Genomic DNA, 9,450 nt, shown 5'->3' with positions numbered 1-9,450 from the left:
CAAATGCTTCCATTTATTTGCCAATCACTGTTATTAGATGTCCAATTTTCATGTGTACATGCAGCAATTGAAAATATCATGGCTTCTGTCAGGAGCACTTAGCCCTCAAAGAAATATCCTTACTTTTCCATACTCTAAAATGATCTTGTGTGGCAGATTTACTTAATGTGACTTGTCTTTTGATCTCTTGACTGCTGCTTCTAAGGAATATACACAGAAGACTTGGTGTTGACCACTTGAACACAAACAAACAAAACTTGGAAAAACAAATTTGTACAAGAATGGCATAGCAGCACTATTTATAATAGCCCAAAGTAGAAACAGCCCAAATATCCAACAGCTTATGAATAAACAAAACATATTTTATACATATAATAAAATATTATTTAGTCATGAAATTAAGTACTGATACAAGCTATAACATGTTTGATCCTTGAGAGCAATATACAAGTGAAATAAGCCATATATATACAAAAGGTCATATATTGAGTTATTCCTAAATGAAAAAAAAATTTAAGATCAGCACAAAGCTGGTTCCTGTGAGATGGAAGTTAAACGTGTAACAAATGTACAAAATTTAAAAACTGCTATAACACTCAATCATCTATACCATCAACTCCTCTTCCTCTCCTCAGTACTCACGCTCCTGCCTCTGGGTTAGAAAATTCAATGCAATTCATGGCTTCTCTTTGAAGTGTCAAGTCATTAGGGAACTAATAGGGTACCGCTCAGATGTAAGACCCACCCGGGGAAAATAGCAACAACTTAATATAATGTTTCTGGATCTGGAAAACTTTCCCTTTCTTCTATCATTGATTCCTGTTGGGGCCAACATTTCTCAATTTCTTCTGGGTTATAACTCCTTTTTCTCTCTGTATTTCCCATTAAGCCTAGCTGGATGGCAAAACTAACTAAACCCTTCATTAGGATTTTATACACTTTATTTTCTGGCCCCACCCCACAAAGGTGCCTACAACCTCATTTCCATTACTAGCCAGCTAGCCAATCCTCTTAGTGGCCCTCAAGCACCTTATTTGCATAATCTCACCCAGTCATTTGGTGGAAGTTACAAAGTTATATCTAGAAAAGATTTATTAAGTAATTACTGTCCAGAAATTCCATTTATATTAAGATAGCTAAAGTATGCAAATTCATAGAGACAGTAAATTACTGTATATACTTGAGTATAAGCCGACCTGAATATCAGCCAAGGCACCTCATTTTACCAGAAAAACTGCATTAAAAATGTGCTGAAAAACTCGACTTATACACGAGTGTATATGGTAATTAGAGGTGTCTAGGCCTGGGGAGGAAGGGTCAAGAGAACTGGGAGTGACTGTCTAATGTCTACATAGTTTCCTTTGTACATAACAAAAATTATCTGGAACTAGTTCGTGATTATAGTTGCACGGCACTATGAATGTACTATCACTGAATTCTACACTTTAAGATGATTAAAAAAGTGCATTCTATTCTGTGTTAATTTTACCACGGTAATTTGTTTCATGATACTGACCATACTGAGGCCCAAAAGAGTTCTGAATTGTAACGCAGGCAATTCATACACTGAAGGAAATAGAGATCAGTACAAAAGAGATCAGAAAGAGAGAAAAAGATAGTATAAAACTCTCCAAATTCCCTGCCATTGCGTCACATCCAATTCATTATGACCCTATAGGGCAGGGTAGAACCGCACCTATGAGTTTCTGAGAATGTAACTCTTACAGGAGTGGTTTTGAACCACTGATCTTGTGGTTAGCTGCCCAACACAAATCCACTACTCCACCAAGGATCCTCTAGTGTATGTTATAAATATTATATGAAGCAATAAAAACTGACAATTCACCAAGGACCCTTGGTAGCACAGTGGTCAAATCAATCTACCACTAACCAACAGTTGGCAGGTAGAATGCACCAGCTATTCGGTCTACTTCCATAAAGATTTTCAGTCTTGAAGATATTTTGAGGTTTTTCTACTCAGTTCTATAGGCCATGATGAGTTATAATCAGCTCAGTGGTAATAAGTTTGGTCTGGATAAGTAACCAAGTGGCAAGCAATGAGCTCCGTTTCCCCCAGAGCTTGGTACAACTGGTCAATTGATACAGTGGCCCAAGAGAATTCTTCTGCTTGTTAATCTAGATGTGTCAGACTCTCTGACTCTTGGAGACTCCATGACAAGTCCCACACACAAAAAAAACATTGTACGGACATCCCTCAGGGGTATTGATGCTCTGTTCTAAACTTCATAAATATTTCAACAAATGGATGCTCAGTTGCTACATAGCTCCATAGACGGTATCTTGACTCCAGGACAGATGGAATCTTGGTAAGTTCTATGATCAGTGAGTTTGTGATGTATACCCTTGAAATTAGCATTTCGACACACAGAAACTGAATCAAGGTCTAGACTATTGGGAAAGGGAATAAAGTGGCACAGTGGTACTGTGCTTATTTCTATATGAAATTGAAACACGTACTTACTCCAAGATCAGAAAACCAGTCAAGAACAAAATTAGGACTCCATTTCATGCCACAAAATCCTACACTTTTTCTCCCTTATGTTACACATACTACCTTGACAGGATGTGAGAGACAAGGATGAGAAAACAAATTAAGCCACAGTTGGCAAAGATGAGTTGAGTAATGAGTCTGAACTTCCTTACACTTAAGAGTGACAGTGACAGCACATACACCTTCATATAGGAAAACATTCAATACTGTGATCAGCTATCTCTCTTTCACCCTGGCTCATATTTCAAATATGCAAATCAATTTGGGGAGATCTGAATCTACGATGGAGGCTGGGATCCATGATTTTGCGTGAGGTAGAAAGTTTCACTGAGTTGTAGTAAAATTATATATATCTTTGGAACTAAATTAATTCGTTAGGCCTGATGTCTGTCCCATTTCTTTCAACTAACAAGTGTCAACAGAGTTCTGTATGAGAGCGAGGATGGGAGTCAAAAAATTTCATATGGGGGTAGGGAGAATGCTTCGTGGATTAATCTTTCTCCTTGCCAATTTACTTACATTTTTAATTAAGAGAACTTATATTTAGATAATCAGATCCTAATTATTGCATGGATTTTTTCCAGATTCTCACTGTTGTTTAATTGCCTCTTTTTGCATTTGTTTGTTTTCTTTGCCAGTAATAAGGCATCATAATGTGTTATACAGTAACGCAAAACATTATAGGAAGTCTTAGCATATAATAGTGAAAATACTGCAGATTTATTCATAATCAAGATACTTTTGCTATTCTACGCTTTCAAAAAAATTCCTCTACCTTCCTTCCTTTTCTTTGTTTCTTCTTTCATTACCTTTATTAACAAGTATTGCCAAGAGGGTTTCATATAATTTCCATGTAGCGTAGTTTCAAATCTCAAATCTGCTGCTAACTTTTTAACATCTATGAGTTTTATTAATCTAATAATGGAGACTTCTAAAAATCAAGATAAAATTAATCAAAAGACTAAATCCATTTCTATAGGAAGCAAAATTGTGTGTGGACAAATTCTACATACAAAAGCAGTAGCGTTGCCCATATAAGTACATGCATGGTATATGCAAACAAGGGTAAGTAAAAACGTATTACTACTTCGGCTTCAGATCTGAACAAAATGTGCTTGAACAAGTAAGTCTCTGTGACAAGGGGATGGCTGCAGACGAAGTTCTCTCGGTGTTAGACTTGTCTTGGCCACATCAAAGTTTTCTTCAAATAAAAGTTTAATTAAAACAGTGGTTTCAGAGGATATCTGTTAGGGTAGTTAAATTCAAATAACAAAAATCAATTCATAAGATTATGGTGCTTGTTTATGGCCATCTTGACAGAGTTCCTTGAAGGACACAGGATAATGGGTGGGTGGGAAACTTATGAAGAAATTTTAAGAGGGTTAAAAAAAAAAACCTGCATCTGTGAGAAAAAAAGAACAGAAAATTTTCACAGAGGAATTTTTTTTTCCATCATAAAAATGCACCTGTTCATTCTGTGAAGGTGATAAATACCATCTGATGAGAATGTTGGGAAACCTTACCACATTCATCCTACAGACCTGATCTTGCTTTTAAGATGCCAAAGCTTCTGTTTTAACATGATATAAATCTGCACGTGATCTTACCCAAAAGGCCAAGAAGCAACGTGGTGTAAATCTAACAGAGCAGACTTCTGTGGGGAAGAGGTGGAGCGATGAAAACATCACCTTCAAAAGTGCCTAGATCCAGATGTAAGATATCCTGAGAAACAATAGCTGTTTATTTAGATGTTTTTATTAAATAAATGCATCTACAGTTTTGTAGAAAAATTTGGGGTTTTTTTACTTACTCTTATAAACGTATCCTAAGGGTCCTGGGTAAATATATACAATGTTTAAATACTTTTGTTGTTTTGTGTGTGTGTAATTTTTATTTTTTTGTAATGATGGCTGTGTGGAGACTATAGTCAGAAAAAAAGGGGTGAGGGAAGTATCTAGTGCAAAGAGAATTGTAATTTAACCTGCTGCTAATTTCTGTGTCTATGCATTTAAACAGAGAAGCAATAGCCTTCCTTTTCTACATTAAGAATTCACACACACACAAAGATATTTACATGAAAATGTATTGCAACAAATAATCTTAATTGCTTGGGTTTTAAATACATATTGTGGGCTTGTGTGAAAATGTACAGAATAAATTGGTTTTCCATTCAAATACTTATACATTTTCTTTACATCCTTCAAAGTAACAGCACTCTTTCCAATTTCTCCAGGGCTCCTCCTTTTCATTCATTCTTCTTTCCTGCTCCTTTCAGTCTTGTCAGCTTTGTTTTTAGACAAGAGCTGTCTTTTTAACCCTGTAAGGTTGATTGTACTGAAGATCCCTCTCATGCTATTATTCAATGTATATGCCTGTCTATTGTTTGTCTGAAATGGAATTCCAGGGAGTAGATTCAGTTCCAGGTTTGAAGGAAGTGTAAGAGTCTTAGTTCAGAGTTCCATTCATTTTTGCCAGTGAGTTTGTCTTTTTTATTGCTTTTAATTTTTTGGAGTACTTGGAAAATATTAGATACTCAATGATAACCCTATATAAACACATTGTTATTCAGTTGATTCATACTCATTGTGACCCCATAGTGGGTTTCCAAAAATCTAAATCTTTACCAGAAAAGATGGCCTTGTCTTTATCCCACACTTACCCAATTGTACCACCAGGACTGCTTCAATTAATAGCAGTTATTATTATTGTGGTGAGTGTTAAGATATAATTTTTATAATTCCCTAATAATGTCTATTTTATGAAAAAGAGAAGAGGAATTATATTTACTTACTCAAAACCCATACCTACCCTGAAGACACAGTATTCGCTTCTATTTGGCACCTCAGTTTTTCCTAGTTACGGTATAGATGAGGATTTATGTTAAGTTTCTACATGGAGAGCTCAAAGAAGGGAAAAGAATCAAAGCCTTTTAGAGAAATGTATTCAGATCAGAACTTTATCTTTGTCTTTTTTATTTTAATTCTTATAGAACTGTTAAGTGTGGATGAAATGCCCAATGGAAGAGACGGAGACTTTTACAGACTGTGGGCTCCCTTAGCCGCCAGGAGAATGGCTTCTCTCAATTCCACTGAGGCCCATCCCTCTTCCTTCCTGCTGTTGGGGATTCCAGGATTGGAGGCTGCACAAATCTGGCTTGGCTTTCCCTTCGGTGCTGTGCATCTAATTGCTCTTGTAGGAAATGCTATTATCCTCTTCCTGGTTGGTACAGAGCATAGCCTCCACCAACCAATGTGTTATTTTCTGGCCGCGCTCTCAGGGATTGACCTGAGCCTCTCCACTGCTACCATCCCCAGATGCTGGGCATCTTCGGGTCAGCCTCCAGGAACTCTGCTTTGGGCGCTGTGTTACACAAGCCTTTTTTATCCATTTTTTTCACAGTCATGGAGAGCATCGTACTTCTTGCCATGGGCTTTGATCAATATGTGGCCATTTGCAACCCCTTGAGGTACACCATGATCCTCACTAACAGAACCATTGTTGCACTTGGCATGTTTGTAGTCCTCAGAAGTTTATGCATGATTGGTCCCATCATTTTTCTCCTCCACAGTAAGGGATTGCCTTACTGTGGACATAGAATCATCCCTCACACTTATTGTGAGCACATGGGAGTGGCTCGCCTGGCTTGTGCCAGCATCAGTATCAATGTCTATTATGGTCTTGGGAATATTTCTATCTCGTTTCTGGATGTGCTTCTTATCATTATCTCTTATGCTAGGATCTTATACACAGGCTCCCACCTTCCTTCACAAGATGCCCACCTCAAAGCTCTCCATACTTGTAGCTCCCATAACTGTGGCATCATAGCTTTCTTTGTTCCAGCTCTGTTCTCCTTCCTAACTCACCATTTTGGTCATGATATCCCTCAGTATATCCATATCCTCCTAGCTAATCTGTATGTGGTTATCCCCCCTGCCCTCAACCCCGTAATTTATGGCATCAGGACCAAGCAGATCCAGGAGCGGGTACAGAACCTCTTTGTTAAAAAAAAGACTAAATGATTCTGGCTATAACAAGATAATGCCTATATATAATACTAGTTGTAACAAAATAAATAAAGAAATTGGTATAACCAATTGTCAGGTGCTTGTTTCTGTATATCAAAATTAAATAGTAGCAGCAATTGTTGAAAGATTGTGTGTTTATGTTTGTCTGAAAATATATTTGCATTACTATTATCTGTTTGCCAGTGTGTTTTCATTGGCATAAATTTTGACATCCAAGAGTAAATTCTACGGAGGATCATTTTAATTCATTGAAGCAAGAGCTCTCAACTGATCAAGATAATAATTAAAATAGAGATACATTGCCCATTTATAAGTGTTAACTGAAATGCAAATTTTTTCTATAAATAATAAAATACTGCCTGATAAGATTAGTAAATTTTTATTAAAGTATATGCAAACAAAAAATAGGATTCAAATTGTGTTTCTTTTTTACCCTTTCTAGATTTAAATATTTATGGATGATACTTTGTGATATAAATTAAGTCTCTGAAAAGCTAACCACTTCTTATAGATTCTTGTTCCTGTACTGGAGATTTATCACTATACCATATGTAATGACTTGTTTTTTAGGGGTTTAACCATGCTTATGGAATGAGAAAAAATGACCACAGAGAATATTTTTCTACAAAACAAAATTGAAAATAATTGATTAAAACATACAGATAGTATACAAATCTAATATTTCTTAACAGCTAGAATCATATCTTAAAAAGATTAAAATGATATATTTAGTATCCTAAAATTTATTTCTTAGAAAATAGAATGTCACTGGAGTCTATCAGACTAGAGAAATGATAATATCAAATGTCTTGCTCTGTATTTAAAATGGATAGGATGTAGAAAAGTAGTGAGTCACAGGGTTAATTTAAGATAATTTTATGATTCAAGGAGACCTGGAATTTGATTAGTGGTAAAATAAATTTTAAAAAGAAATACCAGGTTTGAACTACAGGGACTGGAATAATGGACATAATTTAACTACAAATTCGAGTTAGCCTATATGACTAATCATTTATTTTGTGTGTTTGTTTACATTGGAGCTGGATGAATGTTGGTCAAACATTAAAATGTTTCAGAGTCAAAACGTTCATGAATTTTTTCAAATAAAATAAAGAACAAAGGTAAGGGCAAAAATCCAATGATTAGAAAACAGAAAATTGAAGAAATAAATAAGTGACTATAACAAGAATATGAGAACTGGGTGGAGAAAGTATAAATAATAAAGTCATGGTTTTGAAGAACTTTAATAAAAATAGAATTGAATTAAAAGTAAAGGAATTTTCAAAAGACTGAGTATTTTGAATAGAAAAATGTTCAATCAGAGATTGCATATTATTTGTCTTCAAATATAAAAATGGCAATTTACCTAATTATAAGACATTTTAATGTGCTATATTAATTTAATAAATAAAATAAATATTTTCAAACTATAGTATTTAATGGCTATTTAAACCAAGATCACTCAATCTCAGAAAGAAAATTTGATATTGAGGTATAGTCATGAAAAATGAGAACAAAAACTAGGAGAGCAATTAGGCTGCATGTTCACAAGCTTTGACAAGCCTCAATATAGTTTAGCCTATACTCGCTAGCTTCACATTATTTATTCCTTAGGGTATAAAGTGCAAAATATACAATTAATAAGGCTGTTAAATAATTAGATATGTGTCTATACATGTGTGTCATTGAATTTGTTTCCCTAGTCAATCCAGCTTCCAACACTTTCTACTTAGTACATATCCTAAAGAAGCAAGGAAAAAGCACAAAAAGACATGTGCACATTGCTGCTTCTTAGAGTTTAACCATGCTTATGGAAGGAGAAAAAATCACCACAGAGAACATTTTTCAACAAAACATTTTTGAAAACCAGTCTTCACATTAGCAAAAAGATGGGAACAATGAAAATCCCTGTCAGTGGAAGAATGGATAAATAAACTAGAGTACCTACACCAAGAGAATTCTGTGCATCATGAAAAATAATGGGGACGCTGTGAAACACCTTACAACATGGATGGATGTGAAAGACATTATGGTGAGTGAAGTTAGCCAAAACTAAAGGACAAATATTATATGAGACCACTGTTAATAATCAAAAAGAAAGTTTATCATACCCAAACAAACTGACTTTGATAGTTATCAGGGGTGGAGAGTAAAGGGGGAGTAATAGGGTAGATGATACTCAGTTTTACTCACTGCTATCAAGTAAATTTCAACCTAAAGCAGCGGTTTTCAACCTGTGGGTTGCGACCCCTTTGGGAATCAAACAACCCTTTCACAGGGGTCACCTGATTCATACCAGTAGCAAAATTACAATCATGAAGTAGCAGCAAAAATCATTTTATGATTGGGGCATTACCACAACACGAGGAACTGTCTTAAAGGGTCACATCATTAGGAAGGTTGAGAACCACTGACTTAAAGTGATCCTAAAGGACAAACTAGAATTGTGCCTCTGGGTTTCAAAGATTATTTTTGTATAAGAGTAGAAAGCCTCATCTTTCTCCCAAGGAGTAGCTGGTGGTTTCAAATTGCTGACCTCGCTGCTATAAACTCAATACATAACCAACTATGCCACCAGAGCTCTAAGATAGCAGATAGACAGGTGTTAACTTGGTGAAAGGGAACATACTATCCAACAGAATGGATACTGCAACCAATTTTTAAATGTAGAAAAAATAGATGAATTTCTAGAAACCTATTACAGTAAACACAGGTCAAAGCATAAAATCTGAACAGATGTGTAACAAAAGAAGAAATTGATCCTGCCATTAAAAAGCACCCAACAAATAAAAGCCCTAGCTCAGACAGACTCACTAAGAAATTCTATCGTACATTCAGACAAGAGCAGACTTAAAAAAAATCACAAATACACAGCAAGAAAATTATTAGAAATAATTAAAATATTCAACAACG

At 35.4% G+C, this 9,450-nt stretch overlaps 1 pseudogene; it reads left to right on the top strand.

Annotated features, from left to right (window-relative positions):
• The first annotated feature begins 5,578 nt into the window (after window positions 1-5,578).
• LOC101641180 lies at window positions 5,579-6,531 on the top strand (annotated as a pseudogene).
• The last annotated feature ends 2,919 nt before the right edge of the window (window positions 6,532-9,450 follow it).

Source organism: Echinops telfairi, unplaced genomic scaffold (assembly GCF_000313985.2).
Source record: "Echinops telfairi isolate 266 unplaced genomic scaffold, ASM31398v2 ScPeMD7_41;HRSCAF=154, whole genome shotgun sequence".
Taxonomy (NCBI): domain Eukaryota; kingdom Metazoa; phylum Chordata; class Mammalia; order Afrosoricida; family Tenrecidae; genus Echinops; species Echinops telfairi.
Note: the sequence above shows the minus strand (reverse complement) of the source record. Positions and strands in the feature narration are given on the sequence as shown.